We start from the raw sequence: 19,845 nt of genomic DNA on the forward strand, positions 1-19,845 counted from the left end.
GCATATCCGGTACGTTCCGACAACAAGCACAATTAACGTACTAGCCTGATCATGTCGGGAACGATTTGGTATGACCACATCAAACCTCTTCGTCAACTTTAAAGCCGCTTTCGACAGCATGATAAGTCGCTTCCTATATGAGGCTATGTCTGGATTTGGTTTACCCGCAAAGCTTAAACGGTTGTGTACGGCAAAATTTCGTTGTGCATTACATACTATCAGCTCAGTCATAATTGGAAAGAACCTTTCCGAGCCGTTCGAATCTATATGAGGTTTTGGACGGGATGACTCCCTATCGTGCGACTTATTTAATTTGAAGCTGGATACAATAATACAAGCTGCAGAACTTATGCGTTCTGGAACAATTATCTATGAGAGCGTGAAATTACTGGAATACGCTGGTGATATTAATATACTCGGCCTTAACATCGGTGCCATAAGTTTTGCTTATTCCAAAGTGGAAAAAGAAGCGGTAAAGATGGATTTGATGCTGAATAAGGACAAAATGAAGTAGGTGTCATCAAGCAAAAATTCGGCACAGCCATGTCACTGTTGGCCGCCATAACTTGGGAATTGTAAAGGACTTCGTTTGTTTGGGACCCAGCATTAACACAAAAAAGACCGTCAGCGTTGAAATTCAGCCAATAAATGCCACTTTGTACTAGGTAGGCAATTGAAAAGCAAATTCGTCTCTCTGCAAATGAAAGTGATGCTCTATAAATCACTTATCGTACCCGTCCTATTATATATGGTGAAGAAGCATGCACCATGACAAATTCAGATGAGGCGGCCCTGGGAATTAGATTTAATGAGGAGCTGTATGAACCTTATATCAACATAGTCTAGCGAATTAAAACGCAACGGCTACGCTGGCAGGGTCATGTTGTGCGAATGAAAGCGACGCTCCAGGTAAGAAAGTATATTTATTGGAACCCGCCTACGGAAGCAGAGGAAGAGTTCAGTCCTTACTCCGCTGGAATGAGCAAGTGGAAAACGATTTAAGTTTCCTTTGTGTTCCAATTGGGAAATCCAAGAATCGACTGGCGCGCCTTGTTGGACGGCCGCAACCGTTTAAACGGTTAAGCGCAAATTAAGTACGTAAGTGTCGCTTTAAAGAAAACACTAGAAAATAGCAATATTAAAAAAAAAGATAAACAATTTTACTTGAAATGGAAAAAGTTTCATTTGATTTGAATAAAGTTTAATTTGATTTGAAAAAAGCTTATTTGACTTGAACAAAGTTACATTTGATTTGAAAAAGTTTCATTTTATGAAAAAAGTTTCATTTTATGAAAAAAGTTTCATTTTATGAAAAAAGTTTCATTTGATGAAAAAAGTTTCAGTTGATGAAAAAAGTTTCATTTGATTTGAATTAGGTTTCACTTGATTTGAAAAATTTTTATTTAAATTGAAAAAGATTTAACTGAATTGAAAAATGTTTTATTTGATTTGGAAAAAGTTTTATTTGACTTGAAAAAAGTTTCATTTGATTTGAAAAAGGTTTCATTTGATTTGAAAAAAATTGAATTTGATTTGGACAAAAATTTTCATTTGATCTGAGGAAAGTTTAACTTGATTTGGACTAAGGTTTAGTTCACTTGAAAAAAGTTTCATTTGCTTCGAAAAAGGTTTCATTTGATTTAAAAATTTGCATTTGATTTGAATTAGGTTTCACTTGATTTGAAAAATGTTTTATTTGAATTGAAAAAGATTTGACTGAATTGAAGAGTTTTATTTGATTGGGAAAAAGTTTTATTTAACTTGAAAAATTTTAATTTCATTTGAAAAAAACTTTATTTGATTTGGAAAAAGTTTTATTTGACTTGAAATAAAAAAATCATTTGGAAAAAAGTTTCGGTTGACTTTAAAATGCTATAAAAGAAAATTAACTTTAGTTCGCATCAAAAAAATTGTGAAACAGTCTAATGTATATACATATATAAATTGTCAAAAATAAGCATCTTTCACACTATTTTTAATTAAACACACACAAACATACAAACATACAAGTTTACATATCACAACAATTTTTGCGTGTCCCACCTCTTTAATCTTTTGGTTGTTGGTTTTTTGTTTTTGTTAGAAGTATTGTTTAGTGTTTGTTTTTTAAATTTCTTTTGATGTTTTTATTCTTAACAACAACACCGATTGTTAGTTACTATACCAAATTGTTTGCGTATAATTTTATTTGTTTTATTTTTTTTTTGTGCTATGAGGAGATTTTTATTTGCTGTGCTCGTTGCTGGCATTACAAACGATAAGTGACCCTTTGGCGCAGCGGATAGCGCGTTGGACTTCTAATCCAAAGGTCGCGGGTTCGATCCCCGCAAGGGTTGTGTTTATTGCTCTTCGCGTTTTTACATTGTCCAGCAATTTATTTAAGAATATTTTTAAAAATAAATTTGTTAAAATTAGAAATTTTATCAAAGCGGTGTCGGAGCGATTCAGGTGAAAGTAGTGATCTACTACAACAACATGCTTAGAACGGGTTGATATATTTATACACTGATTATAAACACTTTTTTGGATCTTTTGGACTTTTCTCAGATGAACATTTTTATATATTGATTACTAGGGTGGGACGATTTATATGGACGAAAGTTAAGCGATATCGCGCCATCGATTTTCCGATAGGATTTGTGCTCAGGAAAAAAAAGTTCCACTACGCATACCCAAAAAAATTATTTTCGAGCCTGCGAAATTAAATTTTTTTTACTTTTTTCGACTTTGATTTTAAGGTTTTTTTTCATGACCTACTAAACAATTTTTTATATGTATAAATGTCCGCTAAAAACGTTTAAAAAAACTGTTATCGACAACGTTTTTCGCGAACATTTTTAGGTTCAACAGGGTATACATGAAAATTGTACAATCAAATGAAAATTTTTTTTAGTAGGTCATGAAAAAAAACCTTAAAATCAAAGTCGAAAAAAGTAAAAAAAATTTAATTTCGCAGGCTCGAAAATAATTTTTTTGGGTATGCGTAGTGGAAATTTTTTTCCCGAGCCCAAATCTTATCGAAAAATCGATGGCGCGATATCGGTTAATAAATCGACCTTCGCTATTGATTACGCTTTATTTCCAAAACTGATGTACGAGCGAATATGTACGTATATTCGGTAAAACTAGCCGAATATTGCCAGACGTATGGCGTCTTGAACATCTGTTGGAATGGTTCGTCTTACGTAGGTGCATCGTTCTTAGGGACTGAAACCACTGGATGCTTTATTGAGAATCGTTAGGGTAGGTTGTTCTTGTAGTTGTTGTAGCATTAAAGACATTCGAACCGGAGGTTTAGTGTATGTAATTTTTTCTCCCGTCTCCAACAGCGTTACCAAAATGTTGGTGTAATGGTGGATATTGGGCGACATAGTTGCTTCCCGGCTTTTGATGATGTTTCGTGATATGGGCTATGGGCTCGCTGATTTCGGACAATCCACAATTCTATACCTTTCTTACCTCGATAGAGGAATGAAGGCATTGACTCTACTGTACCAACGATTAAGATAACGCTATTGAAATAAGAGAGAAGGAAAGCTCTAATATCCTTTTTGTCAAATAAATAGGATCGTGGTCCACCTTTCTCAACGTGCAGCAGCTTGTCTACTTTCGAACGCCTCCCTCTTTCCATCCGAGGTAGTGAAGTTATACTTCCAGGAATTGAAGTGGTATATTCTTAGGCTCAAGATGCTCGAAGGTAATTTTCTTTGTATTTAGAGAAAGGTCCCATGGATACTGATTCAGAGGAATCAGCACTTGGTCAAATTTATGCAGAGGATCCTCGAGTTACATGTCGAAAGGCGTGGGTTGCAGTATTATAAAAATTGAAGAATCTTCTATGGCTGTGAGAGTTGAAAGGTAGTCACAATCAATCAACGGACAACGGCGTCGAGCCTGGACTTCCTCCCAACCTCTACAAGCAGAGATATTGGCAGAGCGTTTGGCGCGACAGGTAACCAGCCTGAAGCCTAGGTACCAACCCGAGTATTCACAGGATGGTTGCGGTTCTCGGCTATCCATAACTGAGGTTATAAAGGCCGTCGGTACAGCGCTGGCCACCCACGCCCACTCCTCCGTTTGGTGGCACTGCCTAATGGGCTAGGCGCAAATAACACAGAGCCATAATTCGTGCCATGAATCGCTTGTAGTTACTGACAAGCTTTGGCTTCGAGGCACTATTTCCAGTTGTGCAGGCAAATCGACCTTTGTACTAGGTGCTATATTCAGGTTTCTCGTCCGAATCAATCCTTGCAGTAGGGCTTCTCTACTAAAGCTTGGGTGGCAGTCTTGCAGGCTGATCGACATTGGTTGGTATTAGCTGCTCCATCCAGGCCAATCGAACTTCGCAGTATAGCTTTTCAACTACTACCTTTTTTCTACCTTTATTCTATACTAGCCTTTACCCGCGGCCCCGTCCGCAAGGAGAAATTTAAATATATGGGCTATTCGCGTTAGCCTGCTTATCAAGTTATCTGTTTAAATTTTTGTTTTCTGTCTAATGCATTTTATTTTTGTAATTGAGTAAAAAAAGGACCAAATGAGCTGATAACCTTATAGGATCCCAAATAATCTCCAAATTATCCAGAAGAAGCTACGAAATGACCCCCACGCTATCGTGGACGGATCCCGAAAACCATCCAGAAATGCCCCGAAAGGGTCTCCAAAAGTTCTCGGAATAGTCCCAAAAAAACCCGAAATGACAACGACACGATCCTAGACGTATCCAGAGAACCACACAGAAATGATCCCTGAAGGTGTTCCGAAATGATCCCGAAAACCATCTGGAATTGATCCCGGAAGGGTCTCGATATGACCCTTACGGGATTACAAATAAGGTAAAGCTAATTATAAACTGTATGTGCCAGATACCAAAAACTATTGATTTAGGAGAAAATTTATATTGAGTTATAACAATTTATAGATTTTACACCAGAGGGGTAGATAAAGCGCAGAACTCGTAAACTGCGTCAACTGGCAGCCGATGGTAACATTGGCATCCGACCACCTGCCCATACTTATTTCGTTCGAGCGTACCGCCGACTTCATCGTCACCGAAAAACGCACTTTCATAAACTTCAAAAAAGGAAAGTGGGAAGAATATAAATCTGCAACAGACAGCAGCTTTGCTGCCCTCCCTATCCCGACTGATGCTCGCCAAGGGGAGCGTGCCTTCCGTAAGGTCATTGAATCCGCCTCGACACATTTCATTCCCGCCGGGAGAATTCCCGAAATCCGGCCCCACTTCCCGGCGGAGGCCGCGAGCTTAGCGAGGGAACGCGACCTTATAAGACAGCTTGATCCAGGCGACCCCCAAATAAGGGATATAAACCAACGCATCAGATTGCTTGTGGACGAACACAAGCGGGCGAAATGGGAAGAGCACCTAAGAGGTTGTAACATCTCTACCGGCGTAGGTAAACTTTGGTCCACCGTAAAGTCCCTATCGAATCCGACTAAGCACAAAGACAAAGTTTCCATCGCCTTTGGCGATAAGGTGCTGTCGGATGCGAAAAAATGCGCGAGCGCTTTCTGCCGACAATATATAATGCATCCTACGGTCGACAAAGATAGACGGAGAGCCAATAGACACGCACATAAACACAAACTCAGCGCGTCACCAATTACCATCACCGCTAGAGAGGTTGAGGACGCCATTGGTCGCGCTAAACCATCCAAAGCAGTGGGCCCAGACGGCATAGCCATGCCGATGCTTAAAAACCTAGGGAAAGAGGGTTTCAAATATTTAGCGCATGTCTTCAACCTGTCTCTTTCCACCTTTGTCATACCTGAGAAATGGAAAATGGCCAAGGTGGTCCCGCTACTAAAGCCTGGGAAACCAGCTAACGTAGGTGAGTCATATCGTCCGATATCTCTCCTATCGCCAGTGGCAAAGACGCTTGAAGCCATTTTGCTCCCTTATTTCCAAGCACATTTGCAGCTAGCCCCTCATCAGCATGGCTTCAGAAAACTCCATAGCACTACCTCCGCGCTAAATGTCATTAGCACCCAGATAAATTGCGGTTTGAATCAATATCCCCACCATAGAACAGTACTCGTAGCGTTAGACCTATCAAAAGCTTTTGATACGGTCAACCATGGCTCGTTACTGCAAGACCTGGAAGGGTCCACCCTTCCCCCATGTCTTAAAAGGTGAACCGCAAATTATCTGGGTGGTCGGCAGGCATCGGTGCAATTCAGAAACGAAACATCAAAACAAAGGAGAATTAAACAAGGGGTGCCACAGGGTGGTGTCCTATCCCCGCTTTTGTTTAATTTCTACATATCTAAGCTGCCTTCACCACCGGAAGGAGTCACAATCGTTTCCTACGCCGATGACTGCACAATAATGGCCACAGGCCCAGGCCCAAAGATCGATGAGCTATGCAATAAAATAAACGGCTATCTCCCTGATCTCTCCAGTTTTTTCGCCTCGCGAAACCTGGCATTGTCACCGACTAAATCTTCCGCGACCTTGTTTACAACATGGACGCCCCAAATGTCGACCATATTGAACATCCACGTCGATGGCACTACGCTACCGACTGTCCTACACCCCAAAATCTTGGGTGTGACGTTTGATCAGGATCTACATTTTGGTGCGCACGCAACCGCAATTGTTCCAAGAATTCAGAGCCGTAATAAAATCCTCAAATCCCTTGCTGGCAGTACCTGGGGAAAAGATAAAGAAACGCTCTTGACCACATACAAAGCAATTAGCCAGCCGATTACGTGCTACGCGTCACCCATATGGTCGCCAAGCCTAAAAACCACCCATTGGAAGAAACTACAGGCCTGCCAAAATACTGCTCTCAGAATCGCCACGGGCTGTCTTCTTATGTCCCCAGAACACCATCTGCATAATGAGGCGAGAATACTCCCCATCAGGGAGAGAAATGAGATGCTGACCAAACAGTTTCTGTTGAATACCCAGAAACCTGGGCATCCCAACAGACATCTGATTGACGAACCAGCACCGCCTAGGGGCCTAAGGAGTCATCTCCGTAAGCATTTTGAGGAAATACGGCACCTGAGAACCCAGCCGTATGAAGCGGAAAAACACAAGCAGGTAATTGGTGAACTCCATAGACAGGCGTCGGACCTTTATGTCGGGAATTGCCCGGTGAATCCAATACTTGAAGAAAAATATCCAGAACTCGCAGAGGAGGAACGCATACTCCCCAGGGAAACGCGTGTCACTCTTGCTCAACTTCGTTCTGGATACTGTAACAGGTTAAACTCTTACCTATCCAGAATCAACCCCGACATACAAAATGTATGCCCTGCTTGCAACGTGTCCCCACATGACACCAACCATCTCTTTAATTGTAATGTGGAACCAACGCCTCTAACACCCCTTTCCTTATGGTCCACCCCTGTTGAAACGGCAAGTTTCCTTGGACTCCCGTTAGAGGATATTGATGACAATTTGTGATCGGTCGCGGCTATTAGGTGGGGCGAGCATTGCTACAACAACAACAACAACATAAAGGGTGGGGGAGGGGGGTTGGCGCGGAGGGTGTCACTGCTTACTTTGTAGGTTTGGTGAAGGCCAGTATACGTAAAGTTATAATGTGTAAAAATTATTAAAAAGTAATTGCTCGAAGGGGTCATGGGACCCCACCCCTCTTTCCGTGTTCGAAAAAAATTTCGCTAGCAGACTACTGTCTGTGTCCCAAATTTCATCAAAATCCGTGTAGCCGTTATGGCGTGATTCAGTCACAAAGATGAAAAAATATAATAATTAAATTATAACTGGTCCTAGGGGGCGGCGACCACGCCCCTTTTGAAAAATATATAGCTAGTAGATCCTTCTAGACTATTGGCTATTTGTGTGCAAAATTTCATCCAAATCGGTCCAGCCGTTCTTGCGTGATTGAGTCACAAAGAGAAACGTCTGGACAAACATCCAAACATCCAAACTTTGCCATTTATAATATACACTAGCCTTTACCCGCGGCCCCGTCCGCAAGGAGAAAATAAAATATATGTGCTATTCACGTTAGCCTGTTTATCAAGTTGTCTGTTTAAAAATTTTTTCTGTCAATGTATTTTATTTTTTAATACAGTAAAAAAAAAGAACTAACTGAGCTGATGGGCACGCTTACATGAATAGTACAATACACTTTTTTCGAATTAAAAAAAATACATTTTGTTTCTAAGTTAAATTAATTGATATGACAGGGGTGAAAGAATTCCTACTCATAGAACAAAGGAGTGAAACTACAATTAGCAAAAACCAAAAAGAAGTTTTTAAATAAAAGCAGTGTTGCTTTTTCGGGTATTTAGTTGGTTAAAATATTACAAAAATTTTAATTATAGTTGTAATAGTTCGTTACAGGATTCCTTTAAAAATAGAACGAAAAAGCTGTGATATATTAAAGATAAAACATACCGAATTTTAATTACGAATAATTTGCCGTAAATCCACGGCCATGTGTGCTGAATTACCGGTTTCGAAGAGACCTAAAATGATCCCGGAAGTGTCCCTAAATGACACCAAATAGTCACGAAATGATGCCGACGGGATCCTGGACAAATCTCGAAAACTATCCAGAAATGATGCCGGAAGGGTCCCAAAATAATCCCGAAGTAGTCACGAAAAGTCCCGAAATGACCCTGACGGGATCCCGGACGGATCCCGAAAACCATCCAGATTTGATTCCTGAACGGTCCGCAAATGATCCCGATATAGTCCGAAAAAGCCCCGAAAAAACTCTGACGGGATCCCGGACAAATCCCGAAAATCGCCCAGAAATTATCCCGGAGGAGTCCCAAAATGATTCCGAAATAGTAGTCACGAAAAAGGCCCGAAATGACCCTGACGGGATCCCGAAAACCATCCAGAAATGACTCTGGAGGGATCCCCAAATGATCCCGGAAAAGTCCACAAACCATCCAGAATTGATCTCTGAAGGTTCCGCAAATGATCCCGAAATAGTCCCGAAAGTCACGAAAAACTCAGACCCATCCCGAAAATCATGAAGAAATTATCCTGGAAGGGTCCCAAAATTACCCCGAAATGACTACGACGGGATCCCGGACAGATCCCGAAAATCATCCAGAACTGAGCTCTGAAACGTCCGCAAATAATCCAGAAATAGTCCGGAAAAAGTCCCGAAAAAACTCCGTCGGGATCCCGGACAGATCCCGAAAATCACCCAGAAATTATGCCGGAGGGATCCCAAAATGATTCCGAAATAGTCCCGAAAAAGTCCCGAAATGACCTTGAGGGGATCCCAGACCGATACCGAAAACCATCCAGAATTGATCTCTAAAGGGTCCGCAATTTATCCCAGATAAAGTCGCGAAAAAACTACGAAGGGATCCCGAACAGATCCCGAAAATCATAGAGGAATTATCCCGGAAGGGTCCCAAACTGATCCCGAAATAGTGCCGAAAAGGCGCGAAATAACCCTGACGGGATCCCGGACGGATCCCGAAAACCACCCAGAAATGATCTTTAAGGGCAACTGACACCGAAATAGTCGTGAAAGTCCCGAAATTACCCCGACGGCATCCCGAAAACCATCCAGAAATTATCCCTGAAGGATCCCCAAATGATACAAGAACAGTCTCGAAATTCCCTGACATTTTCCCGAAAAAGTAAAAAAATAAACCCGACGGGATCTCGGACGGATCCCGAAAACGATCCAGAAATGATGCCGGAAGGGACCCCAAATGATCTCGAAAAATTCCCGAAATTCCCCCGATGGGATCCCGGACGGATCCCGGATCATCCAGAAATGATGCCGGTTAGTACCCCAAAATGATCCCGAAATAGGCCAGAAATGACCCCGTCGGGATCCCGGACGGATCCCCAAAAGTATACAGAAATGATGCTGGAAGGTGAAATGATCCCCTTAAAGAAAGATGAAAAATGAAATGATCCCCTTATAGTTCCGAAATGATCCTGACGGGATTCCCGACGGATCCCGGGAACTATCCAGAAATGATGCCGGAAAGGTTCCCAAGTTATCCCCAAATAGTCCCGAAATTACCCTGACGGTATCCCGGACGGATCACGAAAACCATCCGGAAATGATGGCGAAAGGGTCCCCAAATCATCCCGCATTAGTCGCGGGTTCCGAAATGACCCTGACGGGATCCCCGAAGGATCCCGGAAACTATCCAGAAATGATGCCGGAAAGGTTCCCAAGTTATCCCCAAATAGTCCCGAAATTACCCTGACGGTATCCCGGACGGATACCGAAAACCATCTACAAAAGTGGCCGGAGGATACACCAAATGATCCCGAAAAAGTCCTGAAATGACCCCGACGGGATCCCGTACGGATCCCGAAAATCATCCAGAAATGATGAAGGTAGGTACCCAAATGATCCCGAATTAGTCCCGAAATGATCCCGGACGGATCCCGAAAACCAACCAGAAATGATGCCGGTAGGTACCCCAAATGGTCCCGATATGACCCCGTCGGGATCCCGAACGTATCCCTAAAACTATCCAGAAATGATGCCAGAAAGGTCCCCAAATAACCCCCTAATAGTCCCGAAATTACGCCGACGGAATCCCGGACGGATCCGGAAACTATCCAGAAATGATGCCGGAGGAGACCCCAAATGATCCCGCTAAAGTCCCAAAATGACCCCGACAGGGTCCCGGACGTCTCCCGTAAACCATCCAGAAATGATGCCGGTAGGTACCCCAAATGGTCCCGATATGACCCCCTCGGGATCCCGAACGGATCCCTAAAACTATCCAGAAATGATGCCGAAAGGGTCCCCAAATGATCCTGTATTAGTCGAGAAAAAGTTCCGAAATGACTCCGACGGGATCCCGGACGGATCCCGAAAACCATTTAGAATTGATACCGGAAGGTACACCAAATGATGCCGAAATAGTCCCGAAATGACATCGACGGGAGCCCGGACGGATCGCAAAAACCATCTAGAAATGATGCCGGAAGAGATCCCAAATGATCCCGCAAAGGTCCCAAAATGACCCCGACAGGATCCCGGACGGATCCCGTAAACCATCCAGAAATGATGCCGGAAGAGACCCCAAATGATCCCGCAAAAGTCCCAAAATGACCCCGACAGGATCCCGGACGGATCCCGTAAACCATCCAGAAATGATGCCGGAAGAGAACCCAAATGATCCCGCAAAAGGCCCAAAATGACCCCGACAGGATCCCGGAAGGATCCCGTAAACCATCCAGAAATGATGCCGGAAGAGACCCCAAATGATCCCGCAAAAGTCCCAAAATGATCCCGACAGGATCCCGGACGGATCCCGAAAACCATATAGAAATGATGCCGGGAGAGACCCCAAATGATCCCGCAAAAGTCTCAAAATGACCCCGACAGGATCCCGGACGGATCCTGTAAACCATCCAGAAATGATGCCGGAAGAGAACCCAAATGATCCCGCAAAAGGCCCAAAATGACCCCGACAGGATCCCGGAAGGATCCCGTAAACCATCCAGAAATGATGCCGGAAGAGACCCCAAATGATCCCACAAAAGTCCCAAAATGATCCCGACAGGATCCCGGACGGATCCCGGAAACCATACAGAAATGATGCCGGAAGAGACCCCAAATGATCCCGCAAAAGTCCCAAAATGACCCCGACAGGATCCCGGACGGATCCCGAAAACCATCCAGAAATGATGCCGGAATGGACCCCAAATGGTCCCGAAATGACACCGACGGGATCCCGGACGGATCCCGAAAACCATTCAGAAATGATGCCGGAAGAGACCCCAAATGATCCCGCAAAAGTCCCAAAATGATCCCGACAGGATCCCGGACGGATCCCAAAAACCATACAGAAATGATGCCGGAAGAGACCCCAAATGATCCCGCAAAAGTCTCAAAATGACCCCGACAGTATCCCGGACGGATCCTGTAAACCATCCAGAAATGATGCCCGAAGAGATCCCAAATGATCCCGCAAAAGTCCCAAAATGACCCCGACAGGATCCCGGAAGGATCCCGTAAACCATCCAGAAATGATGCCGGAAGAGACCCCAAATGATCCCGCAAAAGTCCCAAAATGATCCCGACAGGATCCCGGACGGATCCTGAAAACCATACAGAAATGATGCCGGAAGAGACCCCAAATGATCCCGCAAAAGTCTCAAAATGACCCCGACAGGATCCCGGACGGATCCCGTAAACCATCCAGAAATGATGCCGGAAGAGACCCCAAATGATCCCGCAAAAGTCTCAAAATGACCCCGACAGTATCCCGGACGGATCCTGTAAACCATCCAGAAATGATGCCCGAAGAGATCCCAAATGATCCCGCTAAAGTCCCAAAATGACCCCGACAGGGTCCCGGACGGATCCCGTAAACCATCCAGAAATGATGCCGGAAGGGACCCCAAATGATCCCGCAAAAGTCCCAAAATGACCCCGACAGGATCCCGGACGGATCCCGTAAACCATCCAGAAATGATGCCGGAAGAGACCCCAAATGATCCCGCAAAATGATGCCGGAATGGACCCCAAATGGTCCCGAAATGACACCGACGGGATCCCGGACGGATCCCGAAAACCATCCAGAAATGATGCCGGAAGAGACCCCAAATGATCCCGCAAAAGTCCCAAAATGACCCCGACAGGATCCCGGACGGATCCCGAAAACCATCCAGAAATGATGCCGGAATGGACCCCAAATGGTCCCGAAATGACACCGACGGGATCCCGGACGGATCCCGTAAACCATCCAGAAATGATGCCGGAAGATAACCCTAATGATCCCGAAATAGCCCCGAAATGGTCCCGACGGGATCCCGGACGGATCCCTAAAACCATCCAGGAATAATTACGGAAAGGACCCAAACTGACCCCGAAAAAGTCCCGTAATGATCCCGGAAACCATCAAGAATTTATCTCTCGAAGGTACGCAAATGATCCCGAAAGTACCCCGACGGGATCCCGGACGGATCCCGAAAACCATCCAGAAATGATGCCGGATGGGTCCCCAAATGATCGCGAAATAGTCCCTAAATGATTCCGGAATAGTCCCGAAAATGTCCCAAAATAACCCCGACGGGATCCCGGACGGATCCCGAAAACTATACAGAAATGATCCCGGAAGGGTCCCAAAATGATCCCGAAATAGTCCCGAAAAAGTCCCGAAATTACCCCGGCGTAATCCCGGACCGATCCCGAAAACCATCCAGAAATGATCCCGGAGGGTCTCGATATGACCCTTACGGGATTACAAATAAGGTGAAGCTAGTTATAAAACCATGTTAATAAGGCAGCAGGTGCATTGGAGCGAATAAAAAGTTACATAGAAACATACAGGTAAAGCTAATAAAAGCGTGCTAATAAAAACAATTGATGGGGGGCGGATGGCGGGAGTAGAGGAGAGGACCACTGATCGTTCCTCCAAAATTGTCTAGATCTCGTTCTGTATGTACCAGATACCAAAAACTATTGATTTAGGAGAAAATTTATATTGAGTTATAACAATTTATAGATTTTACACCAGAGGAGTGATAAAGGGGGAGGGGGGGGGGGGCGGGAGGAGGGTGTCACTGCTTACTTTGTAAGCCCTCGACTTATTTGACCCCTTGAGTCTGTGATATTGGAGAAGGCCAGTATACGTAAAGTTATAATGTGTAAAAATTATTGAAAAATAATTTCTCGAAGGGGTCGTGGGACCCCCACCCCTCTTTCCATGTTCGAAAAAAATTTCGCTAGTAGACTACTGTCTGTGTCCCAAATTTCATCAAAATCCGTGTAGCCATTCTGGCGTGATTCAGTCGCAAAGACGAAAAAATATAATAATTAAATTATAACTGTTCCTAGGGGGCGGGTACCACGCCCCTTTTCAAAAATATATAGTTAGTAGATCCTTCTAGACTATTGGCTATATGTGTGCAAAATTTCATCCAAATCGGTCCAGCCGTTCTTGCGTGATTGAGTCACAAAGACAAACGTCTGGACAAACATCCAAACATCCAAACATCCAAACATCCAAACATCCAAACATCTTCACATCCAAACTTTGCCATTTATAATATATACTAGCCTTTACCCGCGGCCCCGTCCGCAAGGAGAAAATGAAATATGTGGGCTATTCACGTTAGCCTGCTTATAAAGTTATCTGTTTAAAATTTTTTTTCTGTCTAATGCATTTTATTTTTGTAATTGAGTAAAAAAAAGAACTTTATGAGCTGATAACCTGATAGGATCCCAAAATGATAACGAAATTATCCAGAAAAATCCACGAAATGACCCCGACGCTGTCGCGGACGGATCCCGAAAACCATCCAGAAACGCCCCGGAAGTGTTTCCAAAAGTTCCCGAAGTAGTCCCAAAAAAACCCGAAATGACAACGACACGATTCTAGACTTATCCAGATAACCACACAGAAATGATGCCTGAAGGGTACCAAATTGATCCCGAAATAGTCCCGAAAAAGTTCCGAAATTACCCTGACGGGCTCCCGGACGGATCTCAGAAACCATCCAGAAAATATCCAGGAAGGGTCCCTAAATTATCCCGACTAACTCCAGAAAAAGTTCCGAAATGGCTCCGAGGGGATCCACGATGGATCGCGAAAACCATACAGAAATGATTCCGGAAGGATTCCATAATGATCCCGAAATAGTCCGGAATTGACCCAGATGGGATCCCGCACAGATCCAGAAATGATCCCGGAAGGGTGCAAAAACTATCCCGGAAAAGTAACAAAAAATCCCGAAATGGCTACTACGGCATCCCGGACGGATCCAGAAATGATCTCGGAAGGGTCCCCAAATGATCCCAAAATGGTCCCGAAATGACCCTGATGGATCCGGCAAACCATCCAGAAATTATGCCGAAAGGGTCCCAAAATGATCCCGAAATAATACAGAAAAAGTCACGAAACGACCCCTAGAGGATCCCCAAATGATCCCGTATTAGCCCCGAAAAGGTCCCGAAATAACCCCGACGGGATCCCGAACAAATCCCGAAAACCATTCAGAAATGATGCCGGAAGGAATCCCAAATGATTCCGTAAAAGTCCCGCATTGATTCCGACGGGATCCCGAACGGATACCGAAAATCATCCAGAAGTGACGCCGGAAAGGTCCTCAAATGATCACCTAATAGTCCCGAAATGACCCTTAATGGGTCATGGACGGATCCCATAAACCATCCAGAAATTATCCCGATATATTCCCGAAGAAGTCCCGAAATGACCCTGACGGGATCTCGAACGCACCCCTAAATGACCCTGACGGGATCCCGGACAGATCCCGAAATCCATCCAGAAATGATCTTGGGAGGGACCCCAAATGATCCCGAAAAAGTCCCGCAATGATTCCGAGGAGATCCTGATCGGATACCGATAACCATCCAGAAGTGATGCCGGAAAGGTCCTCAAATGATCACCTAATACCAAAATGACCCTGACGGCATCCCGGACTGATCCCAAAATCCATCCAGAAATGATCTTGGGAAGGTCCCAAAATTATCCCGAAATAGTCTCGGAAAAGTTCAGAAATTACCCTGACGGGTTCCCGGACGAATCCTGAAAGCCATCTTTAAATGATCCCGAAAAAGTCCCGAAATGACCCTGGCTGGACCCCGAAAGGATCCCGAAAACTATCCAGAAATGATGCCGGAAATGTCCTCAAATGATCACTTAATCGTTCCGAAGAGACCCTGACGGGATCCCGAACGGATCCCGACAACTATCTAGAAATGATGCCGAAAGGGCCCGCAAATGATCCCGTATTAGTCGAGAAAAAGTCGTGATGCCGAAAAGGTCCTCAAATGATCACCTAATAGTCCCAAAATGACCATGACGGCATCCCGGACAGATCCCGAAATCCATCCAGAAATGATCTTGGGAGGGTCCCAAAATTATCCCGAAATAGTCTGGGAAAAGTCCAGAAATTACCCTGACGGATACCGGACGAATCCTGAAAACCAATCTTAAATGATGCCGAAAGAGTCCCGAAATGACCCTGATGGGACCCGGAAAGGATCCCGATAACTAACCAGAAATGATGCCGGAAAGGTCCTCAAATGATCTCCCAATAGTTCCGAAAAGACCCTGACGGGATCCCGAACGGATCCCGACAACTATCCACAAATGATACCGAAAGGGCCCGCAAATGATCCCGTATTAGTCGAGAAAAAGTCCGGAAATGACCCCGACGGGATGCCGGACGAATCCCAAAAACCATCCAGAAATGATTTTGGAAGGGAACCCAATGATCCCGAAAAAGTCCCGCAATTATTCCGACGGGAATCTGAACGGATACCGAAAACCATCCAGAAGTGATGCCGGAACGGTCCTCAAATGCTCACCTAATAATCCCAAAATGACCCTGAGGGCATCCCGGACAAATCCCGAAATCCATCCAGAAATGATCTTGGGAAGGTCCCAAAATGATCCCGAAATAGTCTCGGAAAAGTCCAGAAATTACCCTGACGGGTTCCCGGACGAATCCTGAAAGCCATCCTTAAATGATCCCGAAAAAGCACCGAAATGACCCTGACGGGATCCCGAAAGGATTCCAAAAACTATCCAGAAATGCTGCCGGAAAGGTCCTCAAATGATCCCCTAATAGTTCCGAAATGACCGTGACGGGATCCCGAACGGATCCCGACAACTATCCAGAAATTATGCCGAAAGGGTCCGCAAATGATCCCGTATTAGTCGAGAAAAATTCCCGAAATGACCCCGACGGGATCCCGGACGAATCCCAAAAACCATCCAGAAATGATGCCGGTAGGTATCCCAAATGATCCCGAAATAATCCCGAAATGACCTCGTCGGCATCCCGAACGGATACCGAAAATTATCCAGAAATGATGCCGGAAAGGTCCACAAATGATCCCCTAATAGTCCCGAAATTACCCTGATGGGATCCCGGACGGATCCCGAAAACCATCCAGAAATGATGCCAGAAGAGCCCCCAAATGATCCCGAAAAAGTCCCCAAATGACCCCGACGATATCCCGGACGGATCCCGAAAACCATCCAGAAATGATGCCGGAAGAGCCCCCAAATTATCCCGAAAAAGTCCCCAAATGACCCCGACGAGATCCCGCACGGATCCCGAAAACCATTCAGAAATGATGCCGGAAGAGCCCCAAATGATCCCGAAAAAGTCCCCAAATGACCCCGACATACTCCAGAAAAGGTTCCGAAATGGCTCCGAGGGAATCAACGACGGATCGCGAAAACCATACAGAAATGATTCCGGAAGGATCCCAAAATGATCCCGAAATAGTCCGGAAATGACCCAGATGGGATCCCGCACAGATCCAGAAATGATCCCGGAAGGGTCCAAAAACTATCCCGGAAAAGTAACAAAAAATCCCGAAATGGCTCCTACGGCATCCCGGACGGATCCAGAAATGATCTCGGAAGGGTCCCCAAATGATCCCAAAATGGTCCCGAAATGGCCCTGATGGATCCGGCAAACCATCAAGAAATTATGCCGGAAGGGTCCCCAAATGATCCCGAAATAAAACAGAAAAAGTCACGAAACGACCCCTAGAGGATCCCCAAATGATTCCGTATTAGCCCCAAAAAAGTCCCAAAATGACACTGACGGGATCCCGAAAGGATTCCGAAAACAATACAGAAATGATGCCGGAAAGGTCCTCAAATGATCCCCTAATAGTCCCGAAATGACCGTGACGGGATCCCGACAACTATCCAGAAATGATGCCGAAAGGGTTCCCAAATGATCCCGTATTAGTCGCGAAAAAGTCCCGAAATGACCCCGACAGGATCCCGGACGGATCCCGAAAACCATCCAGAAATGATGCCGAAAGGGTTCCCAAATGATCCCGTATTAGTCGCGAAAAAGTCCCGAAATGACCCCGACGGGATCCCGGACGGATCCCGAAAACCATCCAGAAATGATGCCGGATGAGCCCCAAAATGATCCGGAAAAAGTCCCCAAATGACCCCGACGAGATCCCGGACGGATCCCGAAAACCATCCAGAAGAGCCCACAAATGATCCCGAAAAAGTCCCCATATGACCCCGACGAAATCCCGCACGGATCCCGAAAACCATCCAGAAATGATGCCGGAAGGGTCCCCAAATGATCGCGAAATAGTCCCGAAATGATTCCGGAATAGTCCCGAAAATGTTCCAAAATAACCCCGACGGGATCCCGGACGGATCCCGTAAACTATACAGAAATGATCCCGGAAGGGTCCCAAAATGATCCCGAAATAGTCCCGAAAAAGTCCCGAAATTACCCCGGCGTAATCCCGGACCGATCCCGAAAACCATCCAGAAATGATCCCGGAAGGGTCTCGATATGACCCTTACGGGATCACAAATAAGGTGAAGCTAATTATAAAACCATGTTAATAAGGCAGCAGGCGCATTGGAGCGAATAAAAAGTTTGATAGAAACATACAGGTAAAGCTAATAAAAGCGTGCTAATAAAAACAATTGATGGAGGGCGGATGGCGGGAGTAGAGGAGAGGACCACTGATCGTTCCTCCAAAATTGTCTAGATCTCGATCTGTATGTACCAGATACCAAAAACTATTGATTTAGGAGACAATTTAGATTGAGTTATAACAATTTATGGATTTTACACCAGAGGGGGAGATAAAGGGGGGCGGGCGGAGGGTGTCACTGCTTACTTTGTAAGCCCTCGACTTATTTGACCCCTTGAGTCTGTGATATTGGTGAAGGCCAGTATACGTAAAGTTATAATGTGTAAAAATTATGAAAAATAATTTCTCGAAGGGTCGTGGGACCGCCACCCCTCTTTCCATGTTCGGAAAAAATTTCGCTAGTAGACTACTGTCTGTGTCCCAAATTTCATCAAAATCCGTGTAGCCATTCTGGCGTGATTCAGTCGCAAAGACGAAAAAATATAATAATTAAATTATAACTGTTCCTAGGGGGCGGGGACCACGCCCCTTTTGAAAAATATATAGCTAGTAGATCCTTCTAGACTATTGGCTATATGTGTGCAAAATTTCATCCAAATCGGTCCAGCCGTTCTTGCGTTATTGAGTCACAAAGACAAACGTCTGGACAAACATCCAAACATCCAAACATCCAAACATCCAAACATCCAAACATCCAAACATCTAAACATCCAAACATCCAAACATCCAAACATCCAAACATCTTAACATCCAAACTTTCCCATTTATAATATATATTAGATTAGATATATTAGATAAACAGCCCTGAAGACGGGCCGGCATTGGGTATCGTTTTCGACTGTCCTCCACTGCGAGAGCTACCCATCTCTACCCCCGTTGAGTTTTAATTCATGGCCCTACCCTCATTTGTGCGGCCAGTTTTTTCTGTCACGCTGACAGAGACCACTTCAGGAGCCCTCTTCGCACCTTTTCTGAATTGAAGAGAAGTCAATTTCGACACCCTTTGCTTTTCCTGAGGACTGAAGACAGACCCTCGCCGTCAATATTGGTTGCGTCCGTCTTGTTAGGTACTCCGTTGCTCTTCTCTACTCGTTGACTGCGGAGCTTTGTTTTTTTCCGAAATATTAAACGCCAATTTAGAGGAAGTAGAGTTCTTCCCTTCTTGTGAACGTTCAACAGCCAAATGCCTCAAGATTACTCCAGTCAGGAAGCTGCTTTATGCCTTTTTGAAGCCAAGATATAAGACTTCCCATAATATACCAAATAATCCACTTTCGTTTCACAACACGGTATGTGACAGATGAATTTCTTTCAGTAAAAAAAGCAACCATCACGAAGTGACGTTTTGACATTGGATAGGGAAATAGAACAAAGGCGCGTGTCAGTGAAACCCCCAACCACAAATCAAGCATGTGCCATTCACCGAGTGAAAGAGAATTCAAATTTCGCTTTCATTACGTAAATATAATTGAACAGCCAACCAGCCAATGTGGCTACCATTTTT

General features: G+C 44.6%; 1 protein-coding gene and 1 non-coding gene across 2 annotated transcripts in view; both read left to right on the plus strand.

Moving 5' to 3' along the window:
- Nucleotides 1–19,845, plus strand: part of erm (earmuff) — a 130,648-nt gene that overhangs the window by 39,279 nt on the left and 71,524 nt on the right. The gene's annotated exons all lie outside the window — the stretch shown is intronic.
- Nucleotides 2,264–2,336, plus strand: TRNAR-UCU (transfer RNA arginine (anticodon UCU)). Its single transcript has one exon. It is a non-coding gene; the product is annotated as a tRNA-Arg (tRNA).

The sequence above is a fragment of the Eurosta solidaginis genome, chromosome 2 (assembly GCF_040869045.1).
Source record: "Eurosta solidaginis isolate ZX-2024a chromosome 2, ASM4086904v1, whole genome shotgun sequence".
In the NCBI taxonomy this organism is placed as follows: domain Eukaryota; kingdom Metazoa; phylum Arthropoda; class Insecta; order Diptera; family Tephritidae; genus Eurosta; species Eurosta solidaginis.